The sequence below is a fragment of the Arachis stenosperma genome, chromosome 3, assembly GCF_014773155.1.
Source record: "Arachis stenosperma cultivar V10309 chromosome 3, arast.V10309.gnm1.PFL2, whole genome shotgun sequence".
Classification (NCBI taxonomy): Eukaryota; Viridiplantae; Streptophyta; class Magnoliopsida; order Fabales; family Fabaceae; genus Arachis; species Arachis stenosperma.
In genome coordinates, this window is record NC_080379.1 from 64,860,058 (window position 1) to 64,886,827 (window position 26,770).

The 26,770-nt window shown below is 37.9% G+C and overlaps 1 non-coding gene across 1 annotated transcript; it reads right to left on the reverse strand.

Annotated features, from left to right (window-relative positions):
- Positions 1 to 11,224: 11,224 nt before the first annotated feature.
- LOC130971534 (small nucleolar RNA R71) lies at positions 11,225 to 11,328 on the reverse strand. The gene has a single exon (XR_009082748.1). It is a non-coding gene; the product is annotated as a small nucleolar RNA R71 (small nucleolar RNA).
- Between the last annotated feature and the right edge of the window lie 15,442 nt (positions 11,329 to 26,770).

The window sequence follows — 26,770 nt, forward strand, 5'->3', positions numbered from 1 at the left end:
TTCCAACGCGTATATCTTGAGCTAGAGATATAAATCCCGTAAAATTAGAGAATAATTAATCAATAAATTAACTTTTAATAAAGGAGATTAAAAATATAAATTTTATAGTAAAATAAGATAGAGCTAATTAAAACAAAAATTTTGACACTAATTTTAAAGAATTTGGCCCAAAATTGGCTCGAACGGGCCGAACCGGACCCGAATCGGGCCCGTGGGCCAACCAACTCACTTACTTAAGTGAGCTTCAACTCACTTCTCTCTCTTCTGCATGCAAGAACGTAGAAGCACAGCCAAGAGAAGGGAGAAGAACGAAGGTGAGACTCCAACCCTCACTTCCATATTCAATCCGGAGTTCTGATTGAACGGAAGTATGACCCCTTTTTTCTACATGAGTTCTTGCGAGTCCCTGACAAGATAGTATTGAACTACAGCTTGAGAATACATCTCCTAAACTGCAAATCACCTAGACTAATTTGGATATGTGACATAAAATCCTGTTAGCTTTGGGTAATTGAGGCTTTTGTGGCGCTAAACTAGAATACTGATCTTCACCCTCGTTTGAATTGAATGACCACTGACTCTGACTTTTGATGAAAATCAGAGGAGATTAAATTGTTAAGGAATTGGGTTTTAATTACTTACAATTTTCCATGGAATGCATCATTCATTGTTAAATTATTCAGTAAGAAGTATTAATCCAGAAAGATAAACATCTCCGATACCTTAACTCCTTCCATATATTATCTCTCTACCAATCTTTAATTGCTTTTCTTTACTTTCTTGTTTTATGCGCCTACAATAACAACTCTCTTTACTTTTCACCTGACTAAGTCCAGCAAGATTGTTGAGTTAAGAAATTAACTAAATTAATTAGTGATGACAAACATTATTTTTGGGCAAATAAATAATTAGTGTTGATTAATTATAATTTTATATTACTAATTATTTATAAAACTGCTGCAGGCCAAAATCTGATTTACAGCCCAAATGGAATGGAAAATAAAACAAGGCTAATGGGTTAATGAAATAAACAAAGCCCAAAAAGGAATCAAAGCTGAGAAATCAAAACAGGCCAAGCTAATGGATACCCGATCCAAGCCTGTATCCATCAATTCAAGTTAATCCCACCAAGCTTCTCATACAAGATTGAAGCCTTCATTCCCTCTCACTTGCTTTTACCAAAGCAACGTTCCTCTCTATGTGGTCTAAGTCAAATCAGTTTCAGAAAAGTAAGAAAGAGAAAGAGAGAAAGAGCTTCTTCACCAAGATAGTCACCAAAGAAGCAAGAAAGAGAAACTAAGCTTGAAAGGTAGAAGTCATCTCAACAAATCCAAACCAAATCAAGCTTAGGTTATAGGTAAATCTTTTCCTCATACATGCAACTCGGTCTTATCTCTTCTTTCCAACTCTCTGCTCTATCCGAAAATGGCATTCAAGGGAAAGTTGTTCTCTACCCTATTCTGTTTCACATCTACGGTCACAAGTGATACTTGGGGACCAAGTAGTTTTTCAATGGCTAAGATCAAGTTGACCATGAGAAGATTTCAATGGTTGCTGTTTTATGACTTTTGGTCAAGATGAGGAAGTCAGAAGGAGAGTTTCCACTCTGGGGATTAAAGTGAAAAAATGAATCTGTGGGTTGGTGAAACTAAAGGCTCAAGGTGTTGACCTTGGAAGAAGAACCAAGCAACATGCAAGGAGATAAAAAGGAAGCTTGCTGTCCATTCAAAGGTAAGGAGAAAAAACCAGAGAGTGAGAACAGTGTTCTATGAAGTATTCCCTGTAAAGTTCCTCTACTTGGATAATGCTTTCTATCAAAGAAGCATTCGGCCAATACTGAAGAACTAAATCAGTGGTTTGCAAAGCTGGTTTTTCACATAGCAAATAGGCTGTTGAAGAAGTCAATCTCCTTCATGTTTTACTGATTGTAATGTACTTTTCCAAGTTTATCTTTCTGTAATTTCTTGAGAGAAAAGGCATTGTGAGAAAGCTTAAGTAAAAGCCATGAGTGGAAAAAGGCTGAGTGATACACTTGAGAGAAAAGCCTAGAGTTATTTTTCTGATTTCTTTAGGTTAGCTAAGTGTCTTGTATCTTGTACCTGTTTGGTATCCCTTTCTTAGTTGGGTTAGCACTAAGAGTGAATAGTTAGGAGATAGCATAGCCAATGTCAAGTTAGGATAGAACTTGAATGTGAAATTGGTGTATGTAATTCTGTTAACTATAGTGAAATTCTTCCATAATTGTGGAGGAGACTGGATGTAGGTTGCATAGCACAAGGCAACCGAACCAGGATACATGCTGTGTTCGCTTTTCTCTTCTCTGCTGAGTTCTGTTTTCTGATATTCATGAGACAAAAATAAATTGTCTCATAAATTTCTGCTGCTGATTTCAAACAGAATCAGAATTGTAATTTTATAAAAAAAATCATAACAGCAACTTAAAAGGAAGGCATACATTCAACCCCCCATTCTCTAAGCCTACCACAACCTTCAATTGGTATCAGGAGCTAAGGTCTCAAGAAACAAGCTTAACCGCTTGGAGCAAAGATCCAATGGCGAACAACTTGGGTACAACTACAGTTGCTTACACCCTCACTGAAGGCCAGTCAAACAACCGGCCACCTTTCTTCAACGGGAAAAACTATCCCTATTAGAAAGAAAGGATAGGGATCTTCATCCAATCCATTGACTACAACATATGGAAGATCGTTGTGAGTGGTCCCAAGATCCCAACAAAAACAAGTGCTGATGGAGTGGTGACTCCAAAAGAAGAAACTGAATGGAATGAAGATGACAAGAAGAAGATAGAGATGAACGCTAAAGCAATCAACCTTCTTCACTGTGCTATCAGCTTTGAAGAGTACCGGAAGGTGTCTAGATACAAAACAGCCACAGAAATCTGGGAAAAACTCCAGGTTACACACGAAGGCACTAAACAAGTCAAAGAAACGAGGATTGATATGCTACGAAAAGAGTACGAGATATTTAGCATGAAGGATGGAGAAAGCATTGATGAAGCATTTGAGAGATTCTCAATCATAATCAACAACCTTGATGCTATGGGTACAAACTATGCAGAACAAACCTTGGTGAGAAAACTCCTTAGAAGCCTCACAAAAGAGTGGGAAAACACTGCCACTGTCCTAACCGAGAGTAACAACATAAGTCCCATAACCTATGATGAGCTGAGAGGAAAACTCCTTGTCTATGAAGCCACACACACAAACACAGACTCAAAGAAAAAGGGAATAGCCCTCAAGTCACAAATAGAACCAAAAGAGAGTGAGTCTAGCGATGGTATTTCAGATGACGAGCTTTTGTTTTTTGCTAGGAGATTTAGAAGGATGATGAAGAGCAAGGGCAAATACAAGGGTTCAAGTTCAAAGGAGCACAAGATAGACTTGAGCAAGGTAACATGTCATCATTGCAAGGAGGCTGGACACTTCAAGTCAAACTGTCCAAAGCTCAAAAAGGAGGACAAAGGAAAGAAGAAAAGGAAGAGAGTACTCATGGCAGCTTGGGAGGATCTTGAGAATGACTCAAATGAAGAAGAAGAATCTGAAGGAGATGACAAAGACTGCTTCATGGCTGGAAACAACAATCTTGATGAGGTAAACTATTATGATTTGACCATCGAGGACTTGCATGCTATCATTGATGATCTCACTTTAAACACATCAAAACTGCTTGATAAATACAATGAATGCAGATCTGAAAGAGATGTGTTAAGAGCTGAAAATAATTTTTTAAAAGAAAAAGTGAAGGAAACTGAATGTGCATTGGACATCATAGAAAAAAACAGATTTCTAAAATCTGAACTTGAAAAATTAAAAGGAAAGCACATTGTAGATCCTTCTCATGAGTTAATTGCTGAAAATGAAAGATTAAATGATAAGATTAAAAGGCTGAATGGTGACTTAGCAAAATTTGCTTAAGGTTCCAAAAACTTGGACAAATTACTTGCAAGTCAAAGACCATTGTTTGAAAAATCTGGTTTAGGCTACATAGCCAAGGAAGATGCAATTTCTAATACTTCCTCTATAAAATTTGTGGCTTCTTTGTCAAATACCAAATCTATACCAAACAAATCAGGTATCGGATATGTTTCAACTTGTGAAGAAAAAATGAGGATGCTTTCAAGAAACCAACATTTTACAACAAAATCTCATTTTCGAAAGGTAAAAATATTCAAAAAAATTCTGGTGAAAACATTTTTGCAAAGAGGAATAATTATAACAAAAATCAGATTGTCAAAAGAAATGCATCTCCTCCAAAAACCAGAAAATTCCAACCATTTAATCATTTCAAGCAATATAACTCACCTCAATTTCAGCGGCACACATCAGAAAATCATTGTGTTAATTGCAAGAAATTTGGTCACTCATATGCACAATGCTTCATTGAAAAAAGAGTTGTTGGAAACAAAGTTTACAATATTGTTTGTGATTTCAATGCACTTGGGCAACCAAGATGGATTAACTTCAAAGGATCCAAATTAATTTGGATACCTAAGGCTACTTGAAACTCATCATGCAGATTTGCCTAGCATCCAAGAACAAAAAGGACATGTGGTACATGGATAGTGGATGTTCAAGGCACATGACTGGAAGGTCAACCTACTTCATCAAACTAAATAAATATGATGGAGGTTTTGTGACCTTTGGAGATGATGGTAAAGGTAAAATTATTGCTATTGGAAAAGTAGGTAATGAGCAATCTACTTTCATTGATGATGTGCTTTTGGTATGTGGTTTAAAGCACAATCTTTTGAGTATAAGTCAGCTGTGTGATTTAGGATATTTAGTTATTTTCAAAAGGCTTGAATGCTGTGTTGTTAATGAAAAGATAAATGAAGTAATGTTTGTTGCCAAGCGTTTCAATAATATGTATGGACTTACTCTTGATGAACTAAAGGATCAAAATGTAGCTTGTCTTCACTCTAAAGAATCTGAAAAGTGGTTATGGCATAAGAGATTGGGCCATGCAAGTATGTTTCAAATAAACAAACTAGTAAAGAAAGAATTAGTAAGAGGTCTCCCTTTGATAAAGTTTGACAAAGACATCACTTGTGATGCTTGCCAAATGAAAAAACAAACAAAAAGTTATTTTAAACCAAAGGAAGATATCTCTACTAAAAGACCACTTGAGTTGCTACACATTGATTTATTTGGTCCAACAAGAACTCAAAGCCTAGGAGGTAAACATTATGGTTTAGTAATTGTAGATGACTATACTAGGTTTGGTTGGGTTTTATTTCTTGCACACAAAAATGAAGCCTTTTCGGCCTTTGAACCTTTTTGCAAGAAAATTCAAAATGAAAAGGATTTGAAAATCTCTTCTATAAGAAGTGATCATGGAACTGAATTTGAAAATAATTTGTTTGAAACCTTTTGTGAGGAATTTGGAATATCTCACAACTTCTCTTGTCCAAGAACACCACAACAAAATGGTGTTGTGGAAAGAAGAAATAGAAGCATACAAGAGATGACAAGAGCTATGCTTTGTGAGAGTAATGTTCCAAAATTCCTTTGGGCTGAAGCGGTTAACACAGCTTGCCACATTTTAAATAGAACAATCATAAGAAAATTTTTGAAGAAAACCCCTTATGAACTTTGGAAAGGGTACCCACCAAACTTAGATTACTTGCACATCTTTGGATGCAAATGTTTTGTTTTAAATAACAAAGAAAATTTGGGTAAATTTGATCCAAAGGCTTATGAGTGTTTGTTTGTAGGATATTCCACAACTAGTAAAGCATATCGGGTTTATCATCAAGATGCTAGAATTATTGAGGAGTCCATACATGTTACATTTTGTGATACTAACTTGGTGCAAAGCATTTTGGAAGATTGTGATGCAGGAAATCAAGCTCAAAAGGAGGATGAAACTGCTCAAAATCATGGAAAAGAAAATTCTGGACAAGCTGAACCAGAAACTGCAAATGCTGAAAATTCAAGAGACAATTCCATTTTGTCTCATGAATCTGAAGGAAATCCTGTAGCCAGCAGCGTCCAGAATCCCTTGGTAACTGAATCTGCCTCCAAGTCCACCAGACCTCGTGAGTGGAGATTCTTGAAGAATTATCCTGAGGAATTTGTCATTGGGGACGTCTCTCATGGAGTGCAAACAAGGTCTTCCACTAGAAAGGAAAATGAAGGATCCAACATAGCCCTTCTATCACAAATAGAGCCTCAAAACGTCAAGGAAGCACTTAGTGACCCTTCTTGGGTTAAAGCTATGGAGGATGAGCTTCTTGAGTTTGATAAGAACAAAGTATGAACTTTGGTTCCAAGGCCAAGTGGAAAGAAAGTGACCGGCACCAAGTGGATATTTCGGAACAAGTTGGGAGAAGATGGTAGCATTGCAAGAAACAAGGCAATGCTAGTGGCACAAGGATATGACCAAGAAGAAGGAATAGACTTTGATGAATCCTTTGCCCCTGTTGCCCGAATGGAAGCCATAAGACTTCTCTTAGCTTATGCTGCATATTGTGGTTTTAAATTATACCAAATAGATGTGAAATGTGCATTCTTGAATGGAGTGATAGATAGAGAAGTGTATGTGGAGCAGCCTCCTGGTTTTGAAAATAAAGAGTATTTTAATCATGTTTTTAAACTATCTAAAGCTCTCTATGGTTTAAGACAAGCTCCTAGAGCTTGGTATGAGAGACTTAGCTCTTTTCTTTTGAAAAATGGTTTTCAAAGAGGCACCACTGACACAACTCTATTCATCAAGAACTCTAATGATTCTTTTATTCTAGTCCAAATATATGTTGATGACATTATTTTTGGATCAGCCAATGAATCCCTTTGTTCTGAATTTGGAAAACTCATGACAAGCGAATTTGACATGAGTATGATGGGTGAACTTAATTTTTTCCTTGGGCTGCAAATCAAACAAACTGAGAATGGTATTTTCATTCATCAAGAAAAGTATGCCAAGGAATTAGTTAAGAAATTTGGTATGGAAAATGCCAAACCCATGGGAACTCCCATGCATCCTAATTCTAAATTAGATAAGGGAGAAACTGAGAAAGATGTTGATGAGACTAGGTATAGAGGGATGATTGGTTCTCTTATGTATGTAACTTCCTCTAGACCCGATATTGTGCAAAGTGTTGGATTGTGTTCTAGGTTTCTGATGAGCGGATAATTTATACGCTTTTTGGCATTGTTTTTAGGTAGTTTTTAATAGGTTCAAGCTACTTTTAGGGATGTTTTCATTAGTTTTTATGCTAAATTCACATTTCTGGACTTTACTATGAGTTTGTGTGTTTTTCTATGATTTCAGGTAATTTCTGGCTGAAATTGAGGGACCTGAGCAAAACTCTGATAAGGAGGTTGACAAAGGATTGCTGATGCTGTTGGAATCTGACCTTCTTGCACTCGAAATGGATTTTTTGGAGCTACAGAACTCCAAATGGCGCGCTCTTAATGGCGTTGAAAAGTAGATATCCAGAGCTTTCCATCAATATATAATAGTCTATACTTTATTCGTGATTAGACGACATAAACTGGCACTCAACGCCAGTTCCATGCTGCATTCTGGAGTCAAACGCCAGAAACACGTCACGAACCAGAGTTGAACGCCCAAAACACGTTACAACTTGGCATTCAACTCCAAGATAAGCCTCAGCTCGTGTAACATTCAAGCTCAGCCCAAACATACACCAAGTGGGCCCCGGAAGTGGATTTATGCATCAATTACTTACTTTTGTAAACCCTAGCAGCTAGTTTATTATAAATAGGACTTTTTACTAGTGTATTAGACATCTTTGAACGTTTAGTTCTTAGACCTTGGGGACTGGCCTCTCGGCCATACCTGAACCTTCATCACTTATGTATTTTCAACGGTGGAGTTTCTACACACCAAAGATTAAGGGTGTGAAGCTCTGCTGTACCTCAAGTTTTAATGCAATTACTATTATTTTCTATTCAATTCGATTTATTCCTGTTCTAAGATACCATTCGTACTTCAACCTGATGGATGTGATGATCCGTGACACTCATCATCATCCATCCGTATGAACGCGTGCCTAACAACCACTTCCGTTCTACAAGCGAAAGCTAGAGTGCGTATCTCTTGGATTCCTTAATCAGAATCTTCGTGGTATAAGCTAGAATTGATGGCGGCATTCATGAGAATCCGGAAAGTCTAAACCTTATATGTGGTATTCCGAGTAGGATTCTGGGATTGAATGACTGTGACGAGCTTCAAACTCGCGATTGCTGGGCGTGATGACAAACGCAAAAGAATCAAGGGATTCTATTCCAACATGATCGAGAACCAACAGATGATTAGCCGTGCCGTGACAGAGCATTTGGACCTTTTTCACTGAGAGGATGGGATGTAGCCATTGACAACGGTGATGCCCTACATACAGCTTGCCATGGAAAGGAGTAAGAAGGATTGGATGGATGCAGTAGGAAAGCAGAGATTCAAAAGGAATACAGCATCTCCATACACTTATCTGAAATTCCTACCAATGAAATTACATAAGTATTTCTATCCTTTATTAATAAATTAATTATCTCTTTATATTTTCGAAAACCCAATAATCAATTATTATCCGCCTGACTGAGATTTACAAGATGACCATAGCTTGCTTCATACCAACAATCTCTGTGGGATCGACCTTTACTCACGTAAGGTATTACTTGGACGACCCAGTACACTTGCTGGTTAGTTGAGCGAAGTTGTGAGGTTATATTTAGACCATGGTATTGAGCACCAAGTTTTTTGGAGCCATTACTGGGGAATTAATTTCGAACAACAATTTAAGCATAAATCACAATTTCGTCCACCAAGTTTTTGGCGCCGTTGTCGGGGATTGTTCGAGTTTGGACAACTGACGGTTCATCTTGTTGGTCAGATTAGGTAATTTTCTTTTTTGTTTTATTTTCAAAAAATTTTCAAAAATTTTTCAAAAAAAATTTATCCCTATTTTCGAAAAAAATTTTTAATTAAAAATAAATTATTTTATGGCTTCAAAACTTTTAAGAATGGATTCTAGAGTTTCATGAAGCATGTTGAATCCAAGCTGGCTGTAAAGCCATATCCAATTTCTTTTGAACTGAGGCTTCCTCTTCACATGCTTGAACTATGAATGCTAAAGCTTGGCTGGCTATTAAGCCATGTCCAATTCCTGGATCGGAGCTTTAGGCTAAACATTGAAAGATTCCTGGAATTCTTCTTAAAAATTTTAAATTTCTTATTTTCTTTTCCTCTATGTTTTCAAAAAAAAAATAAAATAAAATACAAAAAAATCATAAAATTATAAAAATCAAAAATATTTTTGTGTTTCTTGTTGTAGTCTTGTGTCATGTTTTAAGTTTGGTGTCAATTGCATATTCATATTGTTCTTGCAATTTTCAAAAATTTATGCATTCATAGTGTTCTTCATGATCTTCAAGTTGTTCTTGGTAAGTCTTCTTGTTTGATCTTGATGTTTTCTTGCTTTGTGTCTTTTATTGTTTTTCATGTGCATCTTTGCATTCATATTGTATAAGCATTAAAGATTTCTAAGTTTGGTGTCTTGCATGTTTTCTTTGCATCAAAAATTTTTTCAAAAATATGTTATTGATGTTCATCATGATCTTCAAAATGTTCTTGGTGTTCATCTTGACATTCATAGTGTTCTTGCATGCATTATGTGTTTTGATTCATAATTTTCATGTTGTGAGTCATTTTTTATGTTTTTCTCTCTCATAATTAAAATTTTAAAAATCAAAAAAATATCTTTTCCTTGTTTTTCTCATAAATTTCAAAATTTTGGGTTGACTTAGTCAAAAAAATTTTAAAATTAGTTATTTCTTGTTAGTCAAGTCAAAATTTTAAATTTAAAAATCTTATCTTTTCAAAATCTTTTTTAAAAATCAATTCTTTTTCATTTTTTTATTTATTTTCGAATTTTTTTTATTTGAATTTTTCAAAAATCTTTTTCTTAATTTTATCTTTATTTTCGAAAATTATGCTAACAATTAATATGATTGATTCAAAAATTTGAAGTTTGTTACTTTCTTGTTAAGAAATGTTCAATCTTTAAATTCTAGAATCATATCTTTTAGTTTCTTGTTAGTCAAGTAATTAATCTTAATTTTAAAAATTAAATCTTTTCTAACCATATCTTTTCAACCATATCTTTTTAATCATATCTTTTATATCATATCTTTTTCAAAATTTTATCTTTTTCAAAAATTTGATCTCAAAATATCTTATCTAACTTCTTATCTTCTTATCTTTTCAAATTTGATTTTAATATCTTTTTCAACTAACTAATTAACTTGTTGTTTGTTTCTTATCTTTTTCAAAACCACCTAACTACTTTTCCCTCTCTAATTTTCGAAAATATCTCATCCCTTTTTCAAAAGTCTTTTTAAAATTAACTAATTGTTTTAAATTTTAATTTTAATTCTATCTCACCTTTAATTTTCGAAAATCATTAACTGCTTTTCAAAATTAATTTCGAAAATTTCTCCCTCTCTCATCTTTTCCTATTTATTTATTTATTCATTTACTAACACCTCTCTTCACCTCTCTTCATCTCAAGTCACTACCCCTATCCTCACCCTTCAGTTTGGATTCTCCTTTCTTTATTCCCTTTCTTCTTCTACTAACAATAAGGAACCTCTTTACTGTGACATAGAGGATTCCTCTTCTCTTCTTTTCTTGTTCTCTTCTTTTTCATATGAGCAGGAACAAGGAAAAAGACATTCTTGTTGAAGCTAACCCTGAATCTGAAAGGACTCTGAAGAGAAAACTAAGAGAAGTTAAATTACAACAATCTAGAGACAACCTTGCTGAAATTTTCGAATAAGAAAAGGAGATGGCAGCCGAACCCAACAACAATAATGCAAGAAGGATGCTTGGTGATTATACTACACCTACTTCCAAGTTTGATGGAAGAAGCATCTCAATTCCTGCCATTGGAGCAAACAATTTTGAGCTGAAACCTCAACTAGTTGCTCTAATGCAACAGAACTGCAAGTTTCATGGACTTCCATCAGAAGATTCCTACTAGTTTTTAACTGAGTTCTTGCAGATCTGTGAGACTGTTAAGACTAATGGAGTAGATCCTGAAGTCTACAGACTCATGCTTTTCCCTTTTGCTGTAAGAGACAGAGCTAGAGCATGGTTGGACTCTCAACCTAAAGATAGCCTGGACTCCTGGGATAAGCTGGTCACGGCCTTCTTGGCTAAATTCTTTCCTCCTCAAAAGCTGAGCAAGCTTAGAGTGGATGTTCAAACCTTCAAACAAAAAGATGGTGAATCCCTCTATGAAGCTTGGGAAAGATACAAACAGATGACCAAAAGATGTCCTTCTGACATGTTTTCAGAATGGACCATGATAGATATATTCTATTATGGTCTATCTGAGTTCTCTAAGATGTCAATGAACCATTCTGCAGGTGGATCCATTCACCTAAAGAAAACGCCTGCAGAAGCTCAAGAACTTATTGACATGGTTGCAAATAACCAGTTCATGTACACTTCTGAGAGGAATTCCGTGAATAATGGGACGCCTCAAAGGAAGGGAGTTCTTGAGATTGATGCTCTGAATGCCATATTGGCTCAGAACAAAATGTTGACTCAGCAAGTCAACATGATTTCCCAAAGTCTGAATGGATGGCAAAATGCATCTAACAATACTAAAGAGGCATCTTCTGAAGAAGAAGCTTATGATCCTGAGAACCCTGCAATAGCAGAGGTAAATTATATGGGTGAACCTTATGGAAACACCTATAATTCATCATGGATAAATCATCCAAATTTCTCATGGAAGGATCAACAAAAGCCTCAACAAGGCTTTAATAATGGTGGAAGAAATAGGCTCAGCAATATCAAGCCTTATCCATCATCTTCTCAGCAACAGACAGAGAATTCTGAACAGAGCACCTCTAACTTAGCAAACTTAGTCTCTGATCTGTCTAAGGCCACTTTAAGTTTCATGAGTGAAACAAGGTCCTTTATTAGAAATTTGGAGGCACAAGTGGGCCAACTGAGTAAGAAAATCACTGAAACTCCTCCTAGTACTCTCCCAAGCAATACAGAAGAGAATCCAAAGAGAGAGTGCAAGGCCATTGATATAGTGAATATGGCCGAATGCAAGGAGGAAGGGGAGGACGTGAGTCCCAATGAGGAAGACCTCATGGGACGTCTCCCAACGAAGAAGGAGTTCCCTATTGAGGACCCAAAAGAATCTGAGGCTCATATAGAGACCATAGAGATTCCATTAAACCTCCTTCTGCCATTCATGAGCTCTAAAGACTATTCTTCCTCTGAAGAGGATGAGGATGTAACTGGAGAGCAAGTTGCTCAATATCTAGGAGCTATCATAAAGCTGAATGCCAAATTGTTTGGTAATGAGACTTGGGAAGGTGAACCTCCCTTGCTCATTGGTGAACTAAATACATGGGTTCAGCAAACTTTACCTCAAAAGAAACAAGATCCTGGCAAATTCTTAATACCCTGTACCATAGACACCATGACCTTTGAGAAGGCTCTGTGTGACCTGGGGTCAAGCATAAATCTTATGCCACTCTCTGTAATGGAGAAGCTGGGGATCATTGAGGTACAGCCTGCCTTATTCTCATTACAAATGGCAGACAAGTCAGTAAGACAGGCTTATGGATTGGTAGAGGACGTGTTGGTAAAGGTTGAAGGCCTTTAAATTCCTTCTGATTTCATAATCTTAGACACTAGGAAGGAGGAGGATGAATGCATCATCCTTGGAAGACCTTTCCTAGCCACAGCAGAAGTTGTGATAGATGTTAACAGAGGAGAATCAGTCCTTCAATTAAATGGGGACTACCTTGTGTTTAAGGCACACGACTATCCTTCTGTAACAAGGGAGAGTAAGCATGCAGAGCTTCTCTCAGTACAGAGTCAAACAGAGCCCCCACAGTCAAACTCTAAGTTTGGTGTTGGGAGGCCACAACCAAACTTTAAGTTTGGTGTTGAATCCCCACAACCAAACTCTAAGTTTGGTGTTGGGACTATACAACAATGACCTGATCACCTGTGTGGCTCCATGAGAGCCCACTGTCAAGCTATTGATATTAAAGAAGCGCTTATTGGGAGGCAACCTAATTTTCATTTATCTAATTTTATTTTATTTTCATTGTTCTTTTATGTTTTATTAGGTTCATGATCATGTGGAGTCACGAAAAAAATATTAAAATTAAAAACAGAATAAAAAATAGCAGAAGAAAAATCACACCCTAGAGGAAGGACCTACTGGCGTTCAACGCCAGTAAGGCGCATCTGGCTGGCATTCAACGCCAGAACAGAGCATGGATCTGTCGTTGAACGCCAGAAACAAGCAACATCCTGGCGTTTAAATGCCAGGATTGCACACTGAGGAAAGCTGGCATTCAACGCCATAAACATGCTGTAGATGGGCGTTGAACGCCCAGAACAAGCTTAGAGCTGGCGTTTAATGCCAGAAACAAGCACCAATCTGGCGTTAAACACCAGGATTGCATCCAGAGGGCATTTTACACGCCTCATTGGTGCAGGGATGAAAATCCTTCACACCTCAGGATCTGTGGACCCCACAGGATCCCCACCTACCTCAACTCACCTTCTCTCTTCTTCCCCATCACCTCTTCACCACTCACATCCATCCATCTCTTTCCCACCCAATCCCACCCATATGGCCAAAACATACACATCTCTCCCTTTCCTCCATATTTTCTTCTCCTTCTATTCTTTCTTCTTTGCTCGAGGGCGAGCAACATTCTAAGTTTGGTGTGGTAAAAGCATAGCTTTTTTATTTTTTCATAACCATTGATGGCACCTAAGGCCAGAGAAACCTCAAAAAAAAAAAAGAAAAAAAGAGAAAAGAGAAGACAAAAAGCTTCCACCTCCAAGTCATGGGAGATGGAGAGATTCATCTCAAGGGTCCATAGCTCAGTAGAAAAGCATTTGACTGCACATAAAGAGAACATGAGGAATTCCCTCATCAAGAAATCCCTGAGATACCTCAGGGGATACATTTTTCTCCACATAATTATTAGGAGCACCAAAATCACTAGGGAGGAGCAACAAAGACAAGGAAGAGACATAGAAGAGCTCAAGGACATCAATGGTCCTTCAAGAAGGCGCCACCCTCACTAAGGTGGACTCATTCCTTGTTCTTAAATTTTTTTCTACTTTTCGTTTTTTTTATGTTATATGTTTATCTATGTTTGTGTCTTTATTACATGATCATTAGTATTTAGTAACTATGTCTTAAGGCTATGAATAATTCCATGAATCCTTCACCTCTCTTAAATGAAAATGTTTTTAATTCAAAAGAACAAGAAGTACATAAGCTTCGAATTCATCCTTGAATTCAGTTTAATTATATTGATGTGGTGACAATACTTTTTGTTTTCTGAATGAATGCTTGAACAGTGCATATTTTTGATCTTGTTGTGTATGAATGTTAAAATTGTTGGCTCTTGAAAGAATGATGAACAAAGAGAAATGTTATTGACAATCTGAAAAATCATGAGATTGATTCTTGAAGCTAGAAAAAGCAGTGAAAAAGCAAAAGCTTGAAAAAAAAAAGAAGAGTGGCAAAAAAAAAGAAAGGAAAAGAAAAGCAAGCAGAAAAAGCCAATAGCCCTTAAAACCAAAAGGCAAGGGTAAAAAGGATCCAAGGCTTTGAGCATCAATGGATAGGAGGGTCCAAGGAAATAAAATCCAGGCCTAAGCGGCTAATTCAAGCTGTCCCTAACCATGTGCTTGTGGCATGCAGGTCCAAGTGAAAAGCTTGAGACTGAGTGGTTAAAGTCGTGATCCAAAGCAAAAAGAGTATGCTTAAGAACTCTGGACACCTCTAACTGGGGACTTTAGCAAAGCTGAGACATAATCTAAAAAGGTTCACCCAGTTATGTGTCTGTGGCATTTATGTATCCGGTGGTAATACTGGAAAACAAAGTGCTTAGGGCCATGGCCAAGACTCATAAAAGTAGCTGTGTTCAAGAATCAACATACTTAACTAGGAGAATCAATAACACTATCTGAAATTCTAGGTTCCTATAGAAGCCAATCATTCTAAGTTCCTATACGCTCTTTGGCATTGTTTTTAGGTAGTTTTTAATAGGTTCAAGCTACTTTTAGGGATGTTTTCATTAGTTTTTATGCTAAATTCACATTTCTGGACTTTACTATGAGTTTGTGTATTTTTCTGTAATTTCAGGTAATTTCTGGCTGAAATTGAGGGACCTGAGCAAAACTCTGATAAGGAGGCTGACAAAGGATTGCTGATGCTGTTGGAATCTGACCTCTCTGCACTCGAAATGGATTTTCTGGAGCTACAGAACTCCAAATGGCGCGTTCTTAATGGCGTTGGAAAGTAGACATCCAGAGCTTTCCAAGAGAGAGGAGAGAACTTCTCTCTCTAAAAACTACATCTAAATTATGAAAAGTGTGTATTATCAATGTATGATGATGAATTAATGGATTTCCCCACTTTATAGCCTCTAATCTGTATTTTCTGGGCCAAGAACTGGGTCAAAAACAGCCCAAAAATCGCTGATTGTGAAATCTGGTTTGTACAGGTCGCGGCAAAGTGACGCGGAGGCGTCATCCACGCGTTTGCGTGGATTGAGATTTTGCAGATGCGATGCGGGTGCGTCATCCACCCGTTTGCGTCGCCTAACTTCAGGGCAGCTATGGCAAATTATATATCGTTGTGAAGCCCCAGATGCAAGCTTTCCAACACAACTGAAACCATCTCATTTGGACCTCTGTAGCTCATGTTATGACCGTTTGCGTGCGAAGATGTCAGGCTGGACAGCTTTGCAATTTCTTCAACTTCTTGTATTCCTTCCACTTTTGCATGCTTCCTTTCCATCCTCTGAGCCATTCATGCCCTGTAATCCCTAAAATCACTTAACACACATATAACGACATCTAATGGTAATAAGAGAGGATTAATATTAGTGAATATAAGGCCAAAGAAGCATGTTTTCAATCATAGCACAAAATCCGGAAGGAAAACTGAATAAGTGTATGAAAGGTTGATAAAATCCACTCAATTGAGCACAAGATAAACTATAAAATAGTGGTTTATCACCCATCTTTAACATACTCAATAATTCAATATAAGTCAATCATCATCAGTACAACTCTCGTTCATTTCCTATTCAGCATTTCCACATTTTTCAAACATAAATCATCACGTCATCATCTTCCTTTACTACCAAGTTACTCCTCTCTTCAGGTTTAACCCTTTCCCTATGGTTAGGAACTAAATTTGGGACCTTAAATGGTAATTATAGAAGTTTAGAAGCTAGAAAATAGGTTTAATTGATAAAAATATAACTTTTCCAAAACAGGGGTTCTGCGTACAGACGCCATGCTTTAATTTGCATACGCGGAGGTGTACTTTGCCCATCTCGCGTACACGACCCTTGTCCATGTACGCGTGCCCCTTGGACAGGGAAGCCGTCTCACATCGCTTGGTATGGCCCACATACACGAACCTGTAAATCCTCCTATTCCACGTACGCATGCACACTCCCACATACGTTGGACATCTGAGCAGAGCCCAGGGTCCGCGTTGCATTGTGTTTGTGTACGCAAGCCCATCAAAAGTCGTAAAAAGCTGTTAAGTTCTACAGAAATCACTTTTGCAAACTAAACTTTCGACACGCATAATATTTTCGTTAAAAATTATTTTTTAGTCCTTTCTTGCACCTAAGGGAGAGAGAGATCGATAGAGGTGTTGTCTGGTCCACGATTGCCGCCCCACCTTGTAGTTATCATCAGGGCCTTCCACTGCCATTGTGGCACCATTGAGCACGAGGAAGAGAGAACCGCGGGCTAGTGATCGCCGAGAGGAGGAGTCGTGCTTTCATGCCATTGTTGAAGTCAACCTTATCGTCGTCGAACCCGTCAGAAGCTGCCGCCATCGCCGTTTGAGTCTGATCGGAGGAGAGGAGGTGACGGTGGAGGATGTTGGCATTGCTGCATGCGAGAAAGAGAGGCTGGTACGCTATTACCGGAGCTGCAGCTGCTCCATTCTTAATTCGTTTGATGCAGTAAGTTGTTCTGCTCCAAAAAGCCCCTTTAATTGTTGTTCCGTTATATATTCCTGAGGATGTTGCGGCATTATTGTGATAGGGTTGAGTTTTTGAGGTTGCATGTAGCGATTAGAGTTGATGCGGTTGTCGCAGAATCAGAACGAACCTATGGTTGTGGCTGCCACTATTGCGGGCCGAGAAAAAGAGGGTTTTTGACGCATTGTAAAACTTTCGGGTTTCAACTATTCGAGGTAGGGGTGCTTTTCTTAAACTTATTTTACTTTCAAGAATTGTTAAAAGTTGATATTAATGCGAAGAATGTATTTTTATGATTTTGAAAGTCTTATGGACTGAACTATGTTGCTTTGAATAAATGTAATTGCTTGCCTGGTTGGTTGTTATTGAAGTGGTCACTTAATGGTTATATTGGTTTCTTGATTATATTAAAGTCATTGAGAATTCTGATTTATTGATTTATTTTGTTAAGTTGGTGATTGCTAAAATAATTTGGGATTCGTAAATATTTTGATATTTGAACTGGTTTTGTTGATTTATTGGAAATGATTCGAGATATGAAAATGATTTGAATTTGGAAGCAGTTTGATTTTGAATTGGTTTGATTTTGAAATGATTTAATACTGAAAATGGTTGAGAAGCGTTTGATAAATGGGTTGGTTGGAACCCGAGAAGGGTGGCAAAGTCCAAGTTTTAGGAGAAGTGCTGCCAAAACTTTTATAAAACTTTGAGAGTTATGCATTTTAGGGTTTTTTATTGGAATTAAAGAATGGATTGTTGAAGTTGGTTTGAGACTTTTGCTTTGGTGAAAAGGAGTTTTATGAAAGAGAAATAGATTTGAAAATGTTTTTAAAGAGAGATTTTGATATTGAAACACTTGGGCAGTACGCAAAGGTTGTGGTTTGTCCCACTTGCTTTGGGTTAATGTTTGAGATGCCTAGATAGTATGCAAGGATTGTGGCTTAGTTCCTCTTGCTTCGGGTCAAGATTTTAAAAGATTGTAGTTTTGAATGTCAGCTTTGACCTGGCAAGGATTGTGGTAGTGTACCGCTTGTCCAGTATCGCGATGGATGTAAGGATCGTGGGTTTTTACCACCCACAGGTTGTGAAAATATTTATGGGAATCATGGTTATTTACTGTCCACGGGTGTGTGTTTTCCAATTAAAAGTCTTGCGAAGATAATGGTGGTGTACCACTCGCAATAGTGGGGATCGTGGTAGTGTACCACTCACCAGGTGAGGATCGAGGTGGTGTACTGTCCACCGATTTTTAAGAAGACAGTATCTGGGTTAGCTACCGGATGTGTCAGGTTCTGGGTGTGAGCGCACAGCCAGTAGGACAGGCATACATCATGATGAATTTGTTTGCTTTGTTTGGGTGTGATTAAGTATTTTGGTTTGTCTATCTAATGAATTCTGTTTAACTGGTAACTGTGATACTTGTTGTATCTGTTCTTTAAATGTGTTTGCCTTGTATTTGTTTGTGATTGTGATTGATTCTGTTTTGGGATTGAGTTTTGATGATGACTTGATTTGATTTGGGCCGGAGGCCAAGTTGATTTAATTTGGGCCAAAGGCCGAGTTGATTTGGTTTGGGCCATAGGTCGTGATTGGTTGGATCAGTGGTAAGTTTCAGTTAAAATGGTTTCTTAGTAACTGGTAAAATGTATGGCATGTATTTTGCATGAAATCTTTTTTATAAGAAAAATATGAGTTTTAAATTTGGATAATGAATTGACGATCACTACGATTGAAAATAGTTTCATTCAAAATATCTTCCTACGACAATTCTTAAAAACCCTCTTTTGAGAACCAGCGAGGGCGATGTTCTAACCCCCTACAGACTTCTTGTTTTAGGACGGATGAGGAAGCTTGCAGAGTGTTTAATTTGCTAGGTTCTTAGATATGCTATTTCTGTTTGTATACATATGATATAGATTTTTCTCACCTTTATTATTACATTTTTGTAAGAGGGTTAGGAGTCGTGACTGTAATGACATGTATGTATACAATATTTGTAAGTTGCTTCAGTAAAAAGTTTCCTATATATATATATATATATATATATATATATATATATATATATATATATATATATATATTGTTGGTTTTCAAGTAAAAGTATTTCCGTATTTTTAATGAAAATAGCGATATGGTTTTGAGTCAAAGGCTCTTATTTATGATTAAATATATGGAAGTCATCGTAATATTCTCGCTATCAGAGTGGTGAAACTGGAAGCATGACATTCTGATAATGAGGATGTTACAGAGTGAGCAGCGATGGAGGCAACACCGATTGAAGTTTCCAATGGTTGCGAGAGAGGAATAGAGGGTTCGAGCTGAGAGAGGGCTGATGAAGATGGGGTTTCCAGGAGAGAGGGTTGCGAGAAAGGGTTCTCAGCTGAGTGATGATGAGGGTTCAAAGGTTTAGGGTTCTTACTTCTCAATAAGGACTGTTTTGAGTGAAGGCTGTGATGCATAAAAACTTGTCTCTCAACAAATTTTCCTTCGGCAAGTATACCGAATTGTCGTCAAGTAAAACTCACAATAGAGTGAGGTCGAATCCCACAAGGATTGATTGGTCAAGCAATTTTAGTTAGAAGAATCTGCTAGTTGAGCTAAACAGAATTTAGATTGAGATCAGAAATTTAAATGGCTGGAAAGTAAATAACAGAAATTAAAGTGCAGAATCTTAAATGGGGATTTGGGGTAATGAGCATGAAATTAAATGGCAGAAAGTAAAGAGAATGGGTAAGATCAAAAATGGGGAAATTATTGGGTTCAGGAGATGTTGCATTCTCCGGATCAAGTTCATTCTCATCTCTTCCTTAATCAATGCATTCATTAATCTCCTTGGCAATCTTAAGTGATTGGATCCCAATTCCTTGGCAATCCAATCTCTCTAAGCTTGAACAATTGCCCAATTCCTTGATTTAATTGCTCATGGAAAGAGATGAAGTGTGGTCACTGATTATACCACATGCATTTCCAAATCAAAGTGTTGGGAGGATTACATGTCACTATATCCGTCCAAACCCCAATTTGGTCCAACATGAGAAAGCATTTCTAGCATGATCTCCTCATCCCTTTTCCAAGGTTCAAAGGAGATCTAATTATGGAGAGTTTCTTTTCCAAGACAACTAACCAATTGAATTAAGATCGAAAGCTTTCTAGTAAGATCAAGAGAAAAGAAAGAAGAAGAAGAATGAAAACTACAATTGATCCATCAAATTACAACAGAGCTCCCTAACCCAATGAAAGGGGTTTAGTTGTTCATAGCTCTAGAAATGAAAAATGGCAGAAAAGAAGAATCCCTACTAAAAGTGCAGAAAAGTAAATCTATAGAGAGTAGTTCCCAAAAGTGCCAAGCTTCTCTATAGTTCAAAACTACTCCTATATATACTACTCCTCTTGATCTTCTAGTGAGTTCTTCAAGTCTTGGATGTGGGCTTTGGATCTTGGGTTGAAGCAGTTCTCATCTTTAGTGGGCCCAACTTGCAGAGAAATATGAATTAGGCTTTGGGTATTTAGTAAGATTTAACGTTGATTGCCATTGTGGGTTCGAGAACGTTAGTGGCATTCACTTTTTCCACTAACGTTCCAACCTCATATATCCACGTTAAATCCAATGTTAGTGGTCTTAACGTGACCACTAACGTTGCTTTCTCACAATTTGGCCAACGTTATTGGGACTCACTTTTCCCAATAACGTTGGCTTGTACCCCTTCGCGAACGTTAATGGGAATCACTTTTCCCATTAACGTTGCTTAGTGCCCCTTTGTTCCTACGTTAGAGTCCACGTTAGTTGATGACAGGTCATCATATACCCATTTTTCAAGCTAATTTCACTTGTTTTTATTAGTCTTTATGCACTTTCTTTCATCCTAAGTAAGTGATTTGGAATGAAAATGCATAACTTCTTTAAATCAAGCAACTACCATTAAATTGATGCTAAATCATGAGGTTTGAGCTAAAATTAATTAATTTTTAATGAATTATAAACCTTATGAATTTAGAGATACTTTGAGTGGTTGTTTTGGTTTCTTGTAGGTGAAGAAAAGAAGAAAAGAAGAAAAACGTGGCTTAAGAAGTGTGGCCAAGAGATAAGAAGTGTGGCACATGGAAGGGAGGAAGCTACACTGCCCTCCAAGAGAGCACACTGCCCTCCAGGAGAGCAACATAATGAGCCAAACTTTGAAAAACAACATTGCCCTACCCACAACAAGGGCGGAGCACAATTTGATGCCAAGGAACAAAGGGAGCAAAAACTCTGCCCTGCCCTCCTCAAGAGCAATATCGGGCTCATCAAAGAAATAAATTCAAGGAAAAAGCTTACCAATGCTTGCCACAAGGTTCAAACTCATGAGCAAGGGGGAGTGGGGGAGCGCTACTCACAAGCTTGCTTTCAATCTCCCAGGATCGAACACGGCACCATGAGGAAGCAAGGAACTAGGCCCTACTTTGGTGCCAAGAAAACCAAGGAAAAAAAGCAATGTGTGCCTCCACCAAGTTTCGAACTTGGAACCCACCTTTTGGCAACATTGCCCTGCCCTCCACAAGGGCAGGGCAGCATTTTGTGGTGCATGGCCAGCGCACAAGATTGGCGCGCACCAAGGAAGTCTCGGCCAGCAGCAGCACGCACGGGCAGCAAGCTTGGCGCACCATGAAAACTCTGCCCTGCCCTCCACAAGGGCAGGGCAGCATCCTGCAGCATCACACACACCAAGCACGCACGCAATGAGCCGCACGCACCAATTGCTGCTCTGCCCTCCACAAGGGCAAGGCAGCCTCCTGGAAGCCACTTTCTCATGGGCTAAAAATTGGATCAAAAATCCAATTAAATTCATTTCTTCACCAAATCAAAAGCCCATCCAAATTCCGCAATCCAAGAATAGAAAGTGTATAAATAGGAGATAGTTTGATGTAATTAGGACCCTTCTTTTGATTTTTGAACTTTTACATTTTGAGACTTCATTGAGAGCTAGGAACTGAGATTTTAGAGAATTGGGGGGGAGAATTGATCTCTCTTCTTCCTCGTTCTTGCTTGAGCACTTTTTACTTTTCTTGTTTGAGTCTTGGGTGTGAAGAATTGAGGAATTTCTGTCTCAATCTCCATTCAAGATCTCTTTAATTTCTCTACTGCATAATTGAGTTCAATTACATTTCCTTTACTGCTTCTTCTTTAATTTCTTATTAATTGCTTTGTGAATTTGGATTTGGGAAGGCAATTGAGATCTAGACTTTGCTATCTAGTCTTTGGAGTCCTGAGATCCCATTTCCCCTTTTGGTTCTTCTGTGAACCCCTGCTGCAATTAAATTTTCCTTTCTGTTTGAGATCTAACAGAATTCAAATCATTTCTGGCTTTGATAATTGCTGTAATTTAATTTCCCTTGCTTAAATTCTGAAATCCCATTCCTCAAATCCCTTTTCCATTCAAGCAATTTATATTTCTTGCACTTTAAGTTACTGCAATTTACATTTCTTGCACTTTAAGTTTCAGTCATTTAATTTCTTATTCTTTAAGATTCAGCTCTTTTACTTTCAATTCTCTTAAATTTCTGCAATTCACCCCTCTCCCTTTACATTTTCTGCTATTTACTTACTGTTGGATACAAAATCACTCAACCAATACTTGATTCGCTTGACTAAATCAACCACCGAACTAAAATTGCTCAATCCTTCAATCCCTGTGGGATCGACCTCACTCCCGTGAGTTTTATTACTTGATGCGACCCGGTACACTTAACTGTGAGTTTTGTGTTGGATCTTTTTCCACACATCAAGTTTTTGGCGCCGTTGCCGAGGATTGAAATAGATTGACAATGATTAAGTGAAGTGGAGATCTAGATCAAGCACTTTTTCTTTATTTCTAACTAACACACTAACTGTTTGAATTTTTGCTTAAACTAACTAAAACTTCATTCTAGCAATAGATTGAAGTTTCACTGGTTTTCTGGATCTGTGTGTTTCTTATTGTGTGTTTGTATGTCAGGTACAGGAAGAGCTTCCCCTATTTTCTCTGAAATTGACCAAAGAACTCTTCGAAGAATAAGAAGAGCTGAAAGATGGAAGAACGTTATTGGAGAGGAAGAATCTGAGGAGAAATTCCAAGAAATGGAAGGAGATCCATCAAATCCCAATCAACCAGAAGGAGGGGCCAACAATAACCCACAACAAAGAAGAGTACTGGCTTCCTACACATTTGCAAATGCTAGACATTGTGGGAGTAGCATTCTTACCACTAATGTCAATGCAAACAACTTTGAACTAAAGCCACCACTCATCACATTGGTCCAAAACAACTGCTCTTTTGGAAGAGGGCCATTGGAGGACCCGAATCAACATTTATCTACCTTCTTGAGGATTTGTGACACTGTCAAAACAAATGGTGTACCTCCTGACAGTTACAAGTTGCTGCTCTTTCCATTCTCTCTCAGGGACAAAGCCACTCAATGGCTAGAAACATTTCCAAAGGAAAGCATCAACACTTGGGATGATTTGGTGAGCAAGTTTCTTGCCAAATTTTATCCCCCTCAAAGGATCATAAGATTGAAGACTGAGGTGCAGATATTCACTCAAATAGATGCTGAAAATTTATATGAAGCATGGGAAAGATATAAGGCACTGCTGAGGAAATGTCCACCAGAGATGTTCACTGAGTGGGATAAGTTGTAGAACTTCTATGAAGAACTTACTCTGAAAGCTCAAGAGGCACTTGATCACTCAGCTGGAGGATCATTACAACTCATGAAAACTACAGAGGAAGCTCAAAATCTCATTGATATGGTGGCTAACAACCAATATTTCTTTGCTCACCAAAGGCAACGCCAACCATCACAAAGGAGAGGAGTAATGGAGTTGGAAGGAGTAGATTCAATCCTAGCTCAGAACAAAATGATACAGCAGCAAATTCAACAACAGTTTGAGCAGATGGCCAAGAGAATTGATAGTCTTCAGGTTGCATCAGTGAGTGCCACAAGCCAACCATCAACTACTTGGAGGCAAAATGAAGAAATTCAAGAGGAGCAACAGTAAGAGCAAGTCCAATACATGCACAACCAAAATCCTGGAACAAATGAAGTCTATGGTGATACTTACAACCCCTCTTGGAAAAACCATCCCAACCTCAGATGGGGAGACAACCACAATCAAACTCAACAGCCATGGCAAAGGAACTTAAATCAAAACAATTGGAAAAGCACAAATCACAACCAGCAGCCAACTAACCAAAACTTTTACAGAAAACCCCAAAATAATTACCCCAACTCTAACCATTATCCACCCAATAACCAACCAACTAACCAAAACACTCACCATCATCCATCAACACCCCAAAACCAACCAATCTCACAAGACTCTCAGAGGATTACTAATCTGGAGATGCTCATGGAGAAGATGATGAAGAACCAAGAATTGACAACAAAGAACCAAGAAGCTTCCATGAAGAGCCTAGAAAGGCAGATTGGACAAATCTCCAAGCAGATTTTTATTGAAAGACTTTCAAGCTCACTACCAAGTGACACCATTCCTAATCCAAAAGAAGAATGCAAAGTCGTACAATTAAGGAGTGGAAAAACATTGGTGGATGGCAACCAAGGGGCAACCAAGAAACCTACGGAGAGTGACAAAGAGCCAACAGAGAAAGATGGAGCTAACAACAAGGACATAACAAGCAAGAATGTCCCAGAAAAGCTCACAGAAGAAAACAACCAACCAAAGAACTTAAAGAAGGGAAAGCAGATCATGGAAGAACCTATTCCAAAACAGCAGCAAGTGGAAAAGAGTCCTACACCTTCACTACCTTATCCACAGAGATTCCAAAAAGAAGCAAAGGATCAACATTTCCACAAATTCTTTGAGACTTTCAAGAAGCTGGAAATCAACATACCTTTGGCTGAGGCATTGGAGCAAATGCCTCTATATGCCAAGTTCTTAAAGGAGCTCATCAATAAGAAAAGGAGTTGGAATGAGAAGGAGACTATAATGCTCAGTGAAGAATGTAGTGCATTAATAAAAAAAAGGGCTCCCTCCCAAGCTTGAAGATCCTGGAGGTTTCTTCCTACCTTGCACTATTGGAAGCCTATTCATCAACAAGGGGATGTGTGACTTAGGAGCAAGTATAAATCTAATTCCATCTTCTCTAGTGAAAAAGCTTGGCATAGGAGAGGTGAAACCAATACAGATGTCCTTGGAATTGGTGGACCAATCAGTGGTATATCCTAAAGGGTTGATTGAGAACCTTTTAGTTAAGGTTGATAAGTTCATCTTTCTGGTAGATTTTGTGATCCTAGATTCAGCAGAGAATGACAATGACTCCATAATACTTGGTCGACCATTTTTTGCCACTGCTAGAGCCATTGTAGACATAGAGCAGGGAGAGCTAACCCTCAGGATGCATGAAGAGAGCATCACCTTGAAAGTGTTTCCAGAATCACTAAGTAATGAAGAAACAAGAAAGACAAGTGACTGTCTTCCAAGGCAAGCAACCAACAACACAGTAGAACAGAAGAGTGAGCAGGTACAAGGAGGGGAAGGAATTCAAAAAGAGGCCGGGATGATAAACAAAAAGGGAGGTATCACAACTCGAGTCACTGTCAAAGGAGACAGATCAACAAGAAAGAAAAAGAAGAAAAACAAGAAGAAGGCTTACAAAGGGTGGAAGAATAAAAAAATTCCAACTGAAGGATTTTCCAAAGGTGACAAAGTACAATTAGTATATCAACAGCTGGGAACAGAAGATCATTACACTGTCAACCAAGTACTCTCTCTTGAGCACATTGAAATTGAGCATCAAGGCACACAGAGAAAGCTTACAGTGAGAGGGGACAAGTTGAGACATCACCAGCATCAACCACCTTAAAGGGAGTTCAATGTCAAGCTAGTGAGAATAAAAGAGCGCTTCATGGGAGGCAACCCATGATTTAAGATTCCTGTCATTGCTTTTATTCAATAAGTTATGATTACCTGAGCATGATTTTGAACGTTCATATAAATGCATACATTGTTTTGAAGCACATGTCAGACTTCTAAGTTTGGTGTGCCTTAAGGCACACCCAAGCTTATTTTTCAAAAAAAAGGGGGTTATTCTTAGAACATATGCATAGTCCTTTTTGATGAAGCATATGACCAAACACTAAGTTTGGTGTCTGCATGTGTAACAATGTTCAGAAGATCATTTCCTATTCATGGAATCAAAATCATACAGAGAGGGATCATGCATCATTATATTTTTTTTTTTGAAAAAAAACAATATATATATATATATATATATCAATTGTGAAGAATTTACTGCATTGCTAAGCCATCTTCTCAGTAAGAGATAAGTTTGGTGTTCACCAACCTTTAGCAATTCTAATTAAGGGACACAATTGATCATTTATGAAAAAGAAACAAAAAACATTTTTCTTCTTTATTGCAATTCACTTACCAACGTATACATTCATATCCTAAGGCTAGCTGTTTTGGTTTATTCAGGAACAAGAGATTGAGACAAATACAAGGAGAGGCCACGGCTAGGACAAGCTAAGTGAGGAGTGGTCACATGTGCCTAGAAAAGCATGCTCCTTGGGAAGCAAAATTTGCATGCATGCATCATCGAACACCTAAATGCATGCAACCAATGAGAAGAGAATCCTCGTCAAAGCCTCAACAATGCATGCAGACCATTCAATCCATGAACCTTCTGTATGATCAACTCAATCTTAACCCTTCATGAGCACCAACGAACTCCTTCCTCATT